Source organism: Labrus bergylta, chromosome 21 (genome assembly GCF_963930695.1).
Source record: "Labrus bergylta chromosome 21, fLabBer1.1, whole genome shotgun sequence".
NCBI lineage: Eukaryota > Metazoa > Chordata > Actinopteri > Labriformes > Labridae > Labrus > Labrus bergylta.
In genome coordinates, this window is record NC_089215.1 from 18,762,132 (window position 1) to 18,778,126 (window position 15,995).

The 15,995-nt window shown below is 39.0% G+C and overlaps 1 long non-coding RNA gene across 1 annotated transcript; it reads left to right on the forward strand.

Annotated features, from left to right (window-relative positions):
* Positions 1–12,035: 12,035 nt before the first annotated feature.
* On the forward strand, positions 12,036–15,743 carry LOC136177285 (uncharacterized). The gene is made up of 4 exons (XR_010664927.1): positions 12,036–12,107; positions 12,732–12,814; positions 12,929–12,984; positions 13,095–15,743. It is a non-coding gene; the product is annotated as an uncharacterized lncRNA (long non-coding RNA).
* Positions 15,744–15,995: the final 252 nt, after the last annotated feature.

Here is a 15,995-nt window from a genome sequence, read left to right on the forward strand (position 1 = left end):
CAACAAAACAGCATCTAAAGATTGTTTATACTCTCCCATCAAGCTTTTATGTACTGTAGTTTGGCTTTGAGTTTATCTTTAAAGTAATTTAAGATGACATACAAGGAGTCTTGGTGCATCTAGATTTTTCCATAGGACAATCTGACACTGATAACCACAAGGCCTTGTCACCCCAGGGTGGGAAACAACAATTGAGGCTTTTTCAAATACTTGTGATAGCTCATCCTAAATTGGTGGGGTTAGCTCTGAGATTGATTACCCAATATTTAAAAAATGTGCGCATGTCCCATCCAATAAAATTCAACAAAACGACTCTGCTCCTTCTCAATCCTTCTTAAAGCACTCCTACATTATGCTGCAATCAATGTTGATAATGCTCCGAAGACCAGTTCACCAATTTTGCCCGGAAACCATTGGGGCTTTGCCAAACAGCTTCGTCTTGCACCTGGAGCCGATTTTTGTGGATGCTTAATGATACATTACATTTTTATATCACAAAGATTTATTATTTCATATCAAGTTTCCAGAAGCTTTAATGAAACAAGAAAACATATTGAGGAATGGAGGCAAATGTAACGTAAATCATTTCTCTGTTTTCTGAAAAGTAGATGAAAGTAGAAACCTCGGGAACAAATATGTAAGAATTAACATGTTTGTGTGTTTAAAAATGTGTGAATATGAATGTGTATCCAAAAGAGAGTATTTTTTATTCTAGTAAGATTTATTCTGTGGCTTTTTGGGCCTTTAGTGGAGAGAAAGGATAGAGCTGTGGTTCCCAAAGTGGGGGTCGGGACCCCCGGGGGGGTCGGGAGACACTGTTAGGGGGGGTCATGAGATTCCTTACGAATCCATTTAAAAATATTGCATATTTCACCCATTAATTTGAAAATATATAGCAAAAAAATATGAGGGTGTTTGGGCTATTGTATGGTGTTCTAATGTCAGTTTTTGGAGATACCTAATAGTGCGTGGCTTAAGCACATCCAGGAACAATTGGGGTCCCCAGTTTGTTGTACCATCATATTGGGGGTCGTGGACTGAAAAGTTTGGGAATCCCTGGGATAGTGGATAGAGTCAGAAAAAGTGAGAGAGAGAGGAGGGAATGACATGCGGGAAAGGAGCCACCGCTCGGATTCAAACCTTGGTTTCCCGCTTTGAGAACTCTAGCTTCTGTACATGGGGCTACCAAACTAACCACTCATCCACCAGTACCCCAGTTAATCCCTGTTAATAAATCTAGTTTACAACTGAACTGAAGGTCATCCCAGCACTCACACACACATATTAGCTGACAAAAACGGCTTAAAATCTAACGGTAAGGGGGGGGGCAAAGTCATCTTACATTGAGTAAAACAGGTACAGGTGTATTTTCCTTGACTGTTAAGGTTTATTGACACATGGTCCTGCATGTTAGAATATTGGATGTAAATTTGAAGCATGATTTAAACCTCTTTTTTACTTTGCCTGTACTCTTACTACAGGCCCTGTAATCTATATCCCAGCCCAAAGGTTTGGTCCAGGGTGGATATGGTCAGCCTCTGAGGCTGCAGAAATCAGACTGCTGAAAGACAGAAACGTAGGAACTTTCTGTCTGTGTTTTTCCACAGAATAGAGTATCAGATACTGCAGTATCAGGGTAAAGAAAAATGGAAATTAGAGCAGATAGGCAAAGCTCCAGCTTTTCCTCGCACCATTTGTGCTCCCTATTTTTCAAACCAGTGACCAGTTTATGCAAATAAAGCATGCAAAGAGGGAGCAGAAGATGTGTGGTTCAGATAGCTCTGTAATAATGGGCTGGTAGCATGATGTATGAGCCAATCTAAATAACATAAACTCTCACTTCATCTGGAAACTTGACACACACATGCATATACACACATGCATACACATAATAATCATGTATCTGCACATGTTGTACAGCACATCTGCACTCCACGTGCCATTTTCCCCCGAGCCGCTGGAGCCATTGCTACAACAACTTGGCTACTTCAGTCTATTTGGCCAGTCCACCCTAATCTACATCAGTGGAGCTGCAGGAGCCAGAAGGATGTTGGCACACAATGAAAAAGACAAAGAGAGAAGTGCAAAAATCTCCCTCCTTCTAACCGTCCTTTCAACACCTCATTTCTCCAGTTTTGTTTAACATGCCTCCTTCTGTTTCTCTGAGAAAAAGGACGACTCTATTCACATTTAAAGCTGCATGAATGTATTCTTTTTTTGGTTTAGATTTTGTCTTCTACCTGTCATGTTATGGTTAATGCTAAATGTTTCCCATTACACATTCAGCAGACATTGTGCAACATTAGCATTGATTTATTTTAGAATCATGTTTCTGGCCAATTGATAAATGTATATTTAATATATTGTCATGTAAACTCCGTTTGTTCCTCTGCAGCAGGTTAGTTGCTAACTTTGTGTGCTGTTGGATGATTGGCGGGTAATGAATATAATTTTAATCAAACAATGACATCATGCTTGAGGAATAGACAGCTTGTTGGGGCAAAAATCAAAACAAACAATACGCTAAAGTAGACTGTAAGAGGTGAGGGAGACTGCAAAACTAAATAGTTATCTGTGGGTAATTGACTTTGTCAAAACCCAGGCTCAGTGAGCTGGACAAACAGGTGGAAGACACGGTTTTGAGGTAATTTAAAGAATAATGCATTGAAAACTAAGGCAAACATCCTAATGAAAGAATATATGCAGTCTATAAACCAGTGGAGATTACAATGATTAATGTATGTGTGATGTTGTGAAGGCAAAACCAAGAAAGCAAACCAAGACAAGAGAGAGAGAGCTAGAATGAGAAGCCAGTTTAAACAATCCAGGCCAAGATTGCAAAGGTGCATGAAATCAAATTAATTGGCTCTGCACCTCCCTACCTGAAGGCAACCTGATTGGGGAGAGACAAGGCAGCAGGAGGAGCACTGATACAGTCAAGGGTCTTCACAGCTTTTAGCAACCCATATACATTAGAGAGTTAGATCCATGAAATACAAAATTGTTTTGGTTGCTTTAAAGTCAGAAATGGATCAGAAATGGTGTTAACTACAAATGTTAACTAAGATATTATTTAAAAAAAATGTGTGTTTACATCAGGTTAACATGGACGGGACGGCCTTGTATATAAAGCTGTTTAAGTCAAGGACTAGAGAAAAGAAGAATAACTCAGACTACTACTGCTTATTTGGATGTCACGTAAGTGTGTTTAGATCACAGTCAATTTATGTTCAAAGTGAAGCTGTTAACCAAAGTGTGCTAACATTAGCCTTAACAACATGAACAATTATGGTGCGTTCAAATTGATAACTCCTTCGTGCAAACGTAAGTGGAGAGGGGTTGGAGGTGTCCTGCTGGAGGAGATCGGAGGCTTCAGAATAGAGGAGGTGTCGCCAAACAGCAGTTTGTTTTCATTTCATGCTGGTGCTCGAGGGCGAAATCTACTCTATTCTGCCTTTAATCTGCTCTCCGGCTCCCTCCTTTCACCCCTCTGCCATCCATTTACACGTTGTTGGCTGGTATTGCTCCATCTCTGGCACCAAACTAGCTGAACCCATTGGCACTGGATTACTGGTGGTTGTAAACACTGTTTGTTTGAGGGAAAAAAATCATCTAAAAAGCAGCATGTACTGCCTTCTTGCAGCGCTAAACTAAACTAAAGCAATATGTAGCCCAATGCTTTAATAAAACTACATCAACATGTAGCCTAGTGCAAAAATAAAACTACAGCAATATGCAGACTAATGCAAAAATAAAACTACAGCAATATGCAGACTAATGCAAAAATAAAACTATATGTAGCCTAATGCTTTAATAAAACTACAACAATATGTAGCTTAGTGCTAAAATAAAACTACATCAATATGTAGCCTCGTGCTAAAATAAAACTACAACAATATGTAGCCTAATGCAAAAATAAAACTACAACAATATGTAGCCTAGTGCAAAAATAAAACTACAGTAATATGTAGCCTAGTGCTAAAATAAAACTACAACAATATGTAGCCTAGTGAAAAAATAAAACTACAACAATATGTAGCCTAGTGAAAAAATAAAACTACAACAATATGTAGCCTAGTGCTAAAATAAAACTACATCAATATGTAGCTTAATGCAAAAATAAAACTACAGCAATATGTAGCCTAATGCAAAAATAAAACTACAGCAATATGTAGCCTAATGCAAAATTAGAACTACACTAAAAGTTTTACAAAAATATGTCAACTTAAAAAAGTGGAGTTCTTGTTGATAAAAATCAACAAGAACTCCACTTCCACTTTCACCAGCTAATACAAGCAAACTCGCTCACACAATTCATAGACCATGCAGGTGGCTGACCATGATAACAAACAGCATAATTATGTACAGGTGAACGTTATGAGCCAATATTTAATGAAAATATTGTACAAGTGAACCCACAGAGCAATGAGGGACACGAGTGTGTTTCAGTGATCAGTAATATTATCTAAACTGCAACAATTTGCCAGATGAAGTAGCGTCTGGCTCACTTAATGACAGAACGGTTAGGTCGCCGTGCAGAACACAGGAAATGGGATCTAGGAGTAAAAAAAAAAAAAAAGAAAGAAGAAAAAATTGGTCCTCATCCACATATAATACCACCGCCTCTGGAGCTCTGGCCAAGACTAAATGTTCCTCCTGTTTCTCCGAATGAAAGCTGCCAATTGAACGAGATGAAAGATTGAGTTCAGATACTGTACAAGCAAACAAAACGGTGCAAGACTTTAGAACAAAAGGCTTATTACTGTTAAAAAAAAAAAAAGTTATTCACTCTCATGTTAAAAATGTCATCACGTTTTGTCGTTTCGAATTGTGGAAATGCACTTAAGAATGATAAGAAGGACTGTATTACTCTGAAGGAGATTTGTCTTGGAATCATACAGTGTGTGCAGTAAAGGGATTCAACAAGGAAATCATAATAACTATAATAATGCACTGTATAATAATAACTCTCTAATATCAACATTGAACACAATTAAGCTATAAGAAATTTCCCCTTGGGGACAATAAGGTGAAAATTGGAGCTGAGGTTGAATGACATGAAGCTGGCACAGCTGGATACATAATCAATCGACCAACCTTTATTTGTACAGCGCCAATTCACAACAAGTGTTTTCTTGAGAGGCTTTACAAAACAGGAGGTAAAAGACCTTACTCATTGTTCCACATAATTGGATAGGGGGAGATGGGATAAGATGCAGGAAGGATTTCTCCTTTGTATTCTTCGTGTTCTTGTTATCCACACTTCGCTGAGGTGGAGGTCCGAGCAGGCCATGTATGAATGAGGACGGCGGTAGATGTGGGGACGACACAGTCCAATGGTGGTGTCTGGGCGTCAGGGACATCAGCATAATCATATTATCATATTTGGCCCATCAGCAGCAGCAGAAGCAGCCACTCAACCAGTCTGCTGCTGACGGTGAGAGTGAGGAAGAAGCCCAATCAAGCACAAGCCATGAGCACATAACTCCAGAGTGGGCAGGTAGGATTTTGTCAGTTTTAATATTATTAAGAGTCTAGACCTGTTCTATAGGAAAAATGCTCGGAACATGTTTCTATGGTAAATTGTCCAGAGCCTTACCACTTTTTTATTAATTCATCTATTTATTTATTATGATTTAATGCAGGTGCAGATGAGTCTGATGACAGGGCTAATGAAGGAGGTGTAAAAGAGGGAGCAGCAACAACAGCTCAGCAGCAGACACCAACACAAGCGCAGAAAAAGACTTTGTGAGGAAGACTTAGTTTCGATTACTTTGCTCGCCCTCAGTCACAGAATTTAGTGATGTTTTTTTTCTCATCATACCAAACGAAACCTAAAAGATTCGAAAAGTAAAGTTTTTAACAGAAAAGATGGAAGCAACCGCAAGTGGTTGACTTACTGTGATTAAAAAAACAAATCTCTGTACTGTTTAGTCTGTCTGGCATTTGCACCATACACAACCCTGGAGCCATATTCACCAAAGGGTAATGGAACATGAAAAAAAGTAAGACACACAGGAATAGTGCAGATGCTTACTTTATGAATGTACAGAAGGCAGATGTAAAAAGCCTGGTTATTACATGCCCACCTGTTGAAGAAATTACTAAGAACTTGACTTCACACAATAAGACTCAGTTGACTCAGATGGCTTACGTTGATGAAAGTTTATACAGAAGAAGAATACTCATGAGGAGACATGGATCAACATCACACTTGTACTCGTGTAGTGCTCAATCACATCTGCAGCGCATCGTATATATCCCAAAAGACATTATCATTATCAGGGTCGTGTCACGTTGACCCACCTAGACTAATCTGTGACCTCAATAACACTGGAGCAGACAATAAGTCTACCAAACATCCTTGCAGATATCAGGAAAAACAGATGACACTCTTTAAGCTGTCCTTGGTGTTCTAATCACAGCTGTCAATATAAATAACTACAGAAATTCCACCACACACCAAGTGAAAAATAACATCAGGAGCGCATTGTAGATGTCATTAAAGTCATAGGTAAATGTGGCCTTAGCTACAGGGGCGATAAAGAAGAGGCTGCCTACAGCCTGGAAAACACTTCTGTAAATCATGGTCACACCCTGGAACTGATTCTGCTCTTGAACAAATATGATGTTTGCCTCCAACAGCATGTGAACACATCCATAGAAAATAGTAAGAAGCAGCATGAAACAGGCGAGGAAGGGCCGAGGGTCTCTTGTTACCCTGCTGTCAAAAGACACATTCAATAAAGTTGTGGATGTTATCAGCCAACTGATTAAGGCGACTGTTGCCAAGGAAGTTAGGCAGGCTGGCATGTTTTCAGTCCAAATTGACACAACTCAAGATATCATCTCCAAAGACCAGTGTTCCATCATATTAAGATATGTCACAGATATCATGAAAGACTGATTGCCACGGTGGACTGTGAGTCAACAGGGCAGCATTTTGTTGACCTTTTGAAAAGACTGGTGCTCAATATAGACATTGGCACATGTGTGGGCAACTCAACCGATGGTGCAGCAAATATGCAGGGGCAGTACCGGGGGTTCTCTACATTCTCTACGTCTTTTGAACCTCGTACTGGCAGACACAACAGGGAGTGTTGTGGAAAGTGCATCACTGTTTCCACTGCTTAATGATATATCAGTTTTCATAAAAGAGTCATACAAGCGTATGAATAAGTGGGAAGAGACGAGTCAGGACAAGCATCACAGAGGACTGTGCCCAATAGGACAAACTAGATGGGGGACTAAGGGTCAGGCTCTTAGTAAAGTGTTTGGGTCCTTTGGGGATCCTCAGGGAGCCTATTTTGTTGACGTGCTCATTACTTTAGACACCATTGTAGAGGACAATACACAAAAGCCAACTGTGAGGGCCAAGGCAAAGGGATTCATAGAAGGTCTTTTGAAGTATGAGACAGTGCTCACTGCTCAAATCTTCCTTCAGATTTTTGAGCATACCACTCCTCTCTCCAAGTACCTACAGGCAAAAGGCATGGAGATCATCACAGCTCAGCGTCCAGTTGAAGGGACAGAGGACAGTCTCAGGAAGTGTGCTAGAGACTTTGAAGGAGTTAAGAGAGCAGCTGATGAGTTTGTGAAGTGGGCTAATGGGAGGCTGCAAGAGAATGAAGAATGTGAGCTGGTCATGCAGACTGCCCTTCCTGAAAGAATGAAAGGAAAGATGAAAACAAATGCCAGGAGAGGTTACAGAAGATGAGCCAATAGCATCAGCTGATACTGACTTCTAGATGAAAGTGCACAACATCAGTGTTGACACAGTGACAGAGAGTATTTATAGGAGGTTTTCTGCTAATGCTAAACTTTGCTCTGATTTTTCCTGTCTGGACTCTAGAAACTTTGCTCGTGAGGGAAAGTGGGCTCCCCAACTCAGCTCTGGAAGAAATAAGCTAATGTTTGCTTAGCTTTGACAGTGCAGCTACGGACTAAAGATGTCACCTCTTGAGGAATACACTGTCAGGACAGTCAGTGAGATGCCTCAAGGGAGTGAGGAGGACCCTTTCGAGGAACAGCAGGATGTGGAACTAGAGAGTAAAAGTTGTAAAAACCTCCTGTAAAAACTGTGTTATTTGTATACATCCTACCATGTGATTGGACTGGCCGATAAGTTACTGTTAACACTGACCATCACACAAGTAGCATGTGAGAGAAGCTTCTCAACTGTGAAATTCATTAAAAACAGACTCAGAAGCACTTTAAAGCCGACCATACACTAGACGATATTAGCCCCGATTTTGGGTCCGATTTGTCCCTCCAGACGATTGGGGGCTTGTAGCATACGTTTTTTTTTTTTTTTTTTTCAGAATAATCCTCAAGTGTGCGGTGTCACTACAATTATTTTACTGCTCCTGACCGAGTCAGAGCTTCCCCGATTTTGAATCTTAAATATCAAACATGTTTGATATTTAAGATTCCTAGTCGGGCTGCTTCAAACGGAAATCCCAATGAGAGCTAAACATGACCTCTACATACTACTACTACATATACACATACTACTTTATATGTCAGAGGATTTAAATCAGGAGACAAATTGTCTTGAAATGAGAGTCATCCAAGAAAACCACACTCCAAAGAAACCAGTCATGAACAATTGAGACATAAAGGAATGAAACTTGATCCTTACTACTGACATAAGAGTCTGAGAGAGTCCCAGAGCCGGATATTTGGATTATTAAGAGATCTGCCACTCAGTTAAACAAAATATTGTCTAATAGTTGTCAAACAGCGGTTGACAACTTTCTTCTTTTTCGAGGATGTGGTTTATGATTTTTCTGTGTACTCTGCAGGGATTTTGATTTATCAATACAGACTCCGGCAACAAATCAAAATGGCCTGGATGATGTGCTATGTACTGAGCCAAACAAGTCAATATCCCTTTTTAGTCAACGTTTGAAATGAACCTGCTGAGACTTCCATCTCAGACTGATTTTTGGTGTGGTCAGACACAGCTCATTTGCATTTAAAGCTACAGACACAGAAACAGCCTGTTCTGAGCAAAGCTGAAATAGAGGGGTTTATAGGCATGATCAAATACATTCATTCAACCAAACAGTAGTCTACTCATCACACGTACTGCTTGTATTTCCTCATAAACTCTTGCACACACGCTTTACATTTGCACACAGTTGTGACTTTTGGGCATTCTTCCAAGCTGGAAACGATATATTTAAGGAAGTCCATTCTTCATGTATGGAAAGATGAAACAGGAAGTCCTTAAGCCCCTACCTGTCCAGCATGCATACTCCCTCTCTCATCAGCTCTACTGGAGCTGAGGAGGTTAACCTCTAGTCATCCTAATGGCTCCAGTGAGTATTAAAGTAATACTCCTGTCTCACATATGGCGATAGAGCCTTAAAAACTGGCTGATTTCATCTAAATCTTCAGTTACAGTTTCTCTGTGTCTTTTCTGTCACTCCCTATACATATGTCAGTTTCTCATTAGCCCTTTAATAGTGAGTGTTTCTCTAAGCACTCTAATTTTCAGCTCACCTCACTGCTAAATCCTTATGTTACTTTTTTGAGCAGTGATTTGGGAAAGGGAAAATGTTAAGGAAAAGGGGATTCTAAAAAATAGGGCTTCCTTTATGTGTCCATACAGTCAATGCACCCACTATTGGTGTCCTGTCATAATGACTGATCACTAAAGGACTTTTACTCAATCCTCATGATCTGTTTGTGAGATTTTTTTCTTCAGCTGTCCGGGCTTGGAATCATTTCATAAAGAAATGAAATCATGCTAGCCCCCAAGTGACCAAGTATGGTAGGCCCAAGTAAACGGATCTGATTGGTGCACTTTGGCACCACCGAAGATCACTGAGTGCAACTGCAGTGATGTAAAACACATAGAGCAGCGGGTGGCGAAGCAATAGTTCTGTTGCATAGTGATACCCATCGAGATGTGCTACCATGCAGCTCTGAGTATTACAGGGAGCAGGGAAGCCATGGAACCATTTCAAGTAACAAGGGCACTCTCTCTTTTTGTCTTCTTAGTTTCATCTGTCACCATCTTCCATTTCTTAGCCTCAGCCATTGTATCAAACAGTACGGAAACAAGCTAACTGGTTTCTTTTTAGCTGAAGGCTGCTGTGTGAACTAGTGCAGTAACGCCTTTCTCACTTTTCCCGAGAGGACCACGACTTGTGGCGCTCTGTGGAAATGGGCTAGATAGCCATTCTCTATGTTGAAAGTTTTTGTATTATTAGATCAGCTTTGAAACTTAGTTTTTAAGGTGGAAAAGTGACATGTTGTTGCTTTAAAGTTCCACTGTGGGCTCAGCATGAGGTCCGTGTGAGAAACCATCCTTTCTTCCCTACAAAGGCCCCTTTTTGTGTCCACTCGCTTGGACTGTAGTGAAGTAGCTGAGTATTGTATGAACATTGGGAAACTTTATGTGAGAAGGTTACAAAACCAAGCAGTGAATGGTCAACATTTTTCTCTGTATCTCCCAGTGTGTAAGTCTGCCTGTATGTCTGTTTGTCTTTCTCGGCCTCTCTCTCTTTCTCACTTTCTCAGCCCATTCTTTTACAGTAGATGACTATCCTCCCTACAGTTGTTGTTTTAGAACAGGTTTCAACGCACATATTTAAAGGAAGTGAATACAAAGGGTATTTGAGGGTGTAGTTTATAGGCCGGTGTGCGCCCAAGAAAACTAGTTTTCTTAGACCGTATTTTAGAGCGGAACTCTATTTTTATAACTTTAACAACCATAAGAAACTGAATTTCACAGCCACCACCACCTCACCCTAAAAAAAAAAAACATTATGTAGTAAGAGTGATTCTCCATAACTCTTGGACAAGTTTATTTTCTGCTGTTAATTTTCATAATTTTTCATCATTCTCAACTCTGCAATAATTCTGCGCGGAGTGACCAAGACACTAAACATGAACTGCCTGGCTGCTGCAATAAACATTTTAAACCATTGCAAACATGAGTTGTCTGACTCACACGCCCAAGAAAACTAGTTTTCTTGGGCGTGTCATTATTTCTAAAAATAAAGCTATAGAAAGTAGAAGAACATTCCAATAAATAGACAGATAGAAAGCTGTGCTACATGGGGAACTCTCTCTCTCTCTCTCATTGTACATCAACACAGATCTTTGTTCAAAAAGGTCAGATCAATGATAGGGGCTTTTTTCTGGTTAGGGTGCCTGTTTCAGCAGCTTTTAAGACATGTGATAATCATTTTTATTGTCTTGTTGTTCCTGGACATGTTTTTAAAAAGAAAACAATTCCCTTCAACTATTTTCTGGTGTTGCTGTTTTGTTGTTCCTCGAATTGAAACCTCATAAGAGGTTGCAAAAAAGTTCAAATAAAGACAAGAAATCTATTGGGTTTTTTGTAGTTTGTTTTTTTTTTTTTGGGGGGGGGGGATCCAATTAATCGTGTGGTGCCCCTGCTTAGTTCATAGAGTCATTCCTTTTCCATATTAGTAGTCAATGTAGCATATGGCTATTCTTTTCCATGAGGGCACTGTCTTAAAGTACCGTTAGCATGTCAGTCAGACAACTCACGTTTGCAATGGTTTAAAATGTTTATTGCAGCAGCCAGGCAGTTCATGTTTAGTGTCTTGGTCACTCCGCGCAGAATTATTGCAGAGTTGAGAATGATGAAAAATTATGAAAATTAACAGCAGAAAATAAACTTGTCCAAGAGTTATGGAGAATCACTCTTACTACATAATTTTTGTTTTTTTAGGGTGAGGTGGTGGTGGCTGTGAAATTCAGTTTCTTATGGTTGTTAAAGTTATAAAAATAGAGTTCCGGTCTAAAATACAACTACGATCCTTTTTATTATCCTTACAGTCAGATTTATTTTGTGTATGAGTGAACAAAGTGATGTCAAAACACTCTATTTATAGGTTTTCTCATAACACACATGTAGTTTCCCTGAAAGCACAGACTTGTTTCAGTTTCTATTATTGAAAGTAGATTTGCTAGATACATGCTGACGTGTGTCACAATAAAGGCATGTGATGTAAGTGTTCTGATCAGGGAAGAAGGTGTGCACCGCTGAAACAAAACAAGCCTTAGGAGAAAGCATTACAGGAAAAGGCTCACACAGCAGAGGATGAAATATTCAACGTCAAACAGTAAGCTTTTTTTATTCCATAACATTAATTAATATATCTATTTCCCTACATCCATTATTGGCTAATTTGCATCGTTTGATTCAGCTAGTTACTTGATTTCTATGCAACAGTTCATCATTATTTGATTTGATTGTTTTTATTTCCGTCTCCATGCTGTTATATAAGCTGTGTGTTTGTGGATGTAACCTTCATTCTGTCTTCATACACGCAACGCTTTGTTTCCTAAAGAACCAACACATTCAGAATTACTGAAAATGATTGTTTAGTTCACTTTTTTCTTTGGTCCCAATAAGAAGAAAAAAACTGAATATTTCTACAGTTTGAAGTCAAGAGAACCATTCAAAAAATAAATCACAAATACTGTGTGTATGTTTCTGTATGTGATTGTAGAATCTTTACGTTTAAATGTATCTTCATTTACATTTACCTGCTTTTTGTGAAGTATAGATAACATTTGTTATGAATTAGCACTGATTGATTGATGATTGATACATTTTGGATATATGATGAGAATTTATGTCTGATTTGAGTTTCAGGATGCTTGGGATCTCTCAGAAACCTTGTCATGCCATATGTATGTTCAACTTTTAGGCAACTCAGCTCATTTGTACAGTTTTTTCTTAGTTTGGCTCGATGTTCCTATCAAGGATGACTGACTCCTGCACACACTGATGACACAGACCATTGAGAAAAAAAACACAAGAAAGGTAATATTCCCCACATAATGTCTTGTCTATTCAGTGGTGCCATATTTTTTAAAACAGCACAATAAATTAATTATTTAGAAATTGTCTAATGTCTTTCTGAATTTTATCCTCCAGTTTGAAGCGGTAAAACTACGTCGGTGGTAGAAAATATCTCCTTCAACATCTAATCTGTAAGTCTGGTTTATACTGTACATGCAGTTAACACACTAAACTATGTGGTCATTTTGCATGCTGTCTGAAAACACTACTGCATTACCCACATCTGGTTTTCCCATTACAGGCCACAAGAATGACTGCTCTGATCTACAATCAATAGAAAATACCAGCACACTGAATGAAACACTGACCTCTGTCACGAGTGTGAGACGAGACATTCAGCGATCCATTCCCTTGAAACGTTGACATTTTTAGACAGGCATAACTGATTGGAGGGTTTTTAAAACATGTCTCAAAGTGATGGAAGCATCCCTCAACATTTGTCCGCTCTTCTCAACAAACTCAGTGAAACTGGGACGTTATTTATTGAAGTGTATATATCGAGGGAAGAGAGACTGCGAGCCATTGCTCGAGAGCTTGTAGAGCTATCTGAGAAAGTTATAGACATGAATAGAGACGCCAACAGAACAAATCAAATCTGGGCAGCTTTAGGAGGAGTTGGATTAGCTGTGGGAGTGGTTGCTGCTTTGTTTGCAAGAAGTGAAGAGGCTGTAGGAATGGCATTACTAGGAGGAGCTGCAGCAGCAACAGCAGGATTGGTTGGAGGTGCAGGTGTTTTCAGCCAAAGTCAAACCCAAGAACAGACAGAGCAAGTAAGTATGGAGACCATTGAAAATTTAGAGAGAGAATTCATGGCAACCATTGATCTGATTATGGATTATGTAAAAAAAATCAACAAGGTCGCAGAGAAGTTGAAGGAAAACTTAACCGGAGCTCAGGCAAACATTATTCTGTCAATAACCAAACAGAGCAGGCGTGTTATGGATGTGAGTCAAACAACAAGGAGGCAGTTGAGGAAAGCTTTAAACTTCATTAGCGAAATCACCCAAACCACTCCCACTGTTGTGGAGGAAGCAAGGCTAAGAAACTTTCTCACCGAATCTGCCCTGCGTTGTGACTCAATGATTAGTGAGTTTGCAATGATGAGAGATTTGCTTGAAGACTTAGAAGAGCATCAGACATTATAGAAACGAGCAGAACTCAAATTTTAAACGAAGGATGGTCTGAGTTTGACATAACATCACTTTTTAGCGCACATGGTTCTAAAGAGTGAAATTATATTTAGTCATCCAAATACTCTGATGTAGCACAGCAGACTGTCTTTTTATTGATTATCATAATACAAACACAGACTTTTACTGCTTGAATCAGATGTTATCATTTCTGTGTAAACAAGTTCTCCTTCTTACCAGTACTTATAATGAGACCCTAAAGGGAATCTAAACCCCCAGAGCACTTATTTCTGCTGAAAATCTCTGTATAGTGTTGTTGTCCCACTCAGGTCAAAATCTCAACATTGGAGTACAAAGTAATGAAATTCTACATATTGTGTTGGAATTATGCATAGTTACTGCCCTCTACTACCGGTTGAAACCAGGCTAATACAATTGAATCTTGCAAAAACGGGCCAATTTGTTTTTAAAATGTTTCAACTATAACATTCAGATACTCCAGGGGGCAGTGTCTACCAATCATCTCCTGCAGCCAAATAATTTGCTGGACTTAAAATAGAGTATGCGCGTGTAGAAAATGTATTTGTTGGTTTGAAGGGGATACAAATTTTGTAGCAGGCAGAAATATGCGGTTGACTAAGATTAAAGGAGCAATATTTAACTCTGACACCTAGTGTTTAAAATGGGTATTGCAGTCTAAAGTCAAAACATCGGAGAGCTCTGTCCCCCATTCACAGCAGCACATACAGCAACTTTCAGTAGCAACTCCCGCTTCCTTATTCATCGGTCTTTGACCTAACATTCGGTGTTACCTTGGCAACGATAAGCATTATGTCTGTCATGGCGGCTCATCATGGCGGCCACCTCAACAAGACACGTCCCGTTACAACTATAAAATTACAGATTTCTCTGGCTTTGATAACTGTTGGAAATATTTATGGTAATGTACGTACTCAACAAAAAATAATATATAAAACAAGGCTTAGTCCATTTTTAATTCATTTAGATATTTGAATGTAAACATTTTCGTACAATTCTACATTCTGAGAAAGCGGTGGTGGGTTTACTAACATTCATATTTTGTTTAGATTTATTTTAGTCCTATGCAGCATTTTAACCATGTACATCTTTACCCAGCTTTATCTTCTGTACCTATTTGAATGGAATCTATAACTGTACTGCATTTATTTGTATGGTATTTTATTTTATTTTCACCAACATTATACAACTGGTAGTGTTTTATATTGTAGCACAAACCCCTTTACGATGTGTAGTACAGTTTGTCTGAAGGTGAAAATGCAATCCCTTTTTGTTTGTTCACAGGTACTTACATGTGTCTTATTTGTCTGTATCATGAGGAATTTTGAGCAAATTTTGTTGCTATAGCGTTAAAGACTAAGAGCTTACAGTATGTTATCTTGTGTTTGTTTGCTTCATGGTTCAAAGATTTAACAGTATCTCTTTCTCTTTTTTGCTATGAGGCTTCGCTTAATTTGTCATAGGGCATGATTTTAAGACTTATTATTTCATGTTGTTTGTATTCACGTATATCATGTTAATGTATTAGTTTAAAAATCTGTTTAGTCTGATTATTCATACAGGTAACAAACAAAAACACCCAAGGATATCCCACACAGGTTAACATTGCTTGCTTTGTCCTTCAAGAAAACCTAGTTTGGTTTCAGTTTTCTTTATGCCTCAAATAGTTTATTTACCTGTTTTTTACCTGTACCTTGGGAAGCATCTGTACAGAAGTGATGGTACACATGTTCACTTATTAAATTGTAATTTGCTTTTATCATTTGGTATTATTTAATACTACTACTACTACACATCTACTATTACAACTATACTACACTCACTCTACTCATTAATAATAATCTCTCAACGGGAGGTCAGGGATTTGATCCCCAGCTCCTGCCGTCACATGTGGGTGTGTCCTTGAGCAAGACACATAACCCCTGGTTGCTCCTGCTGCTACACCAGCAGTTTGGGAATTGAATAGTACTGGT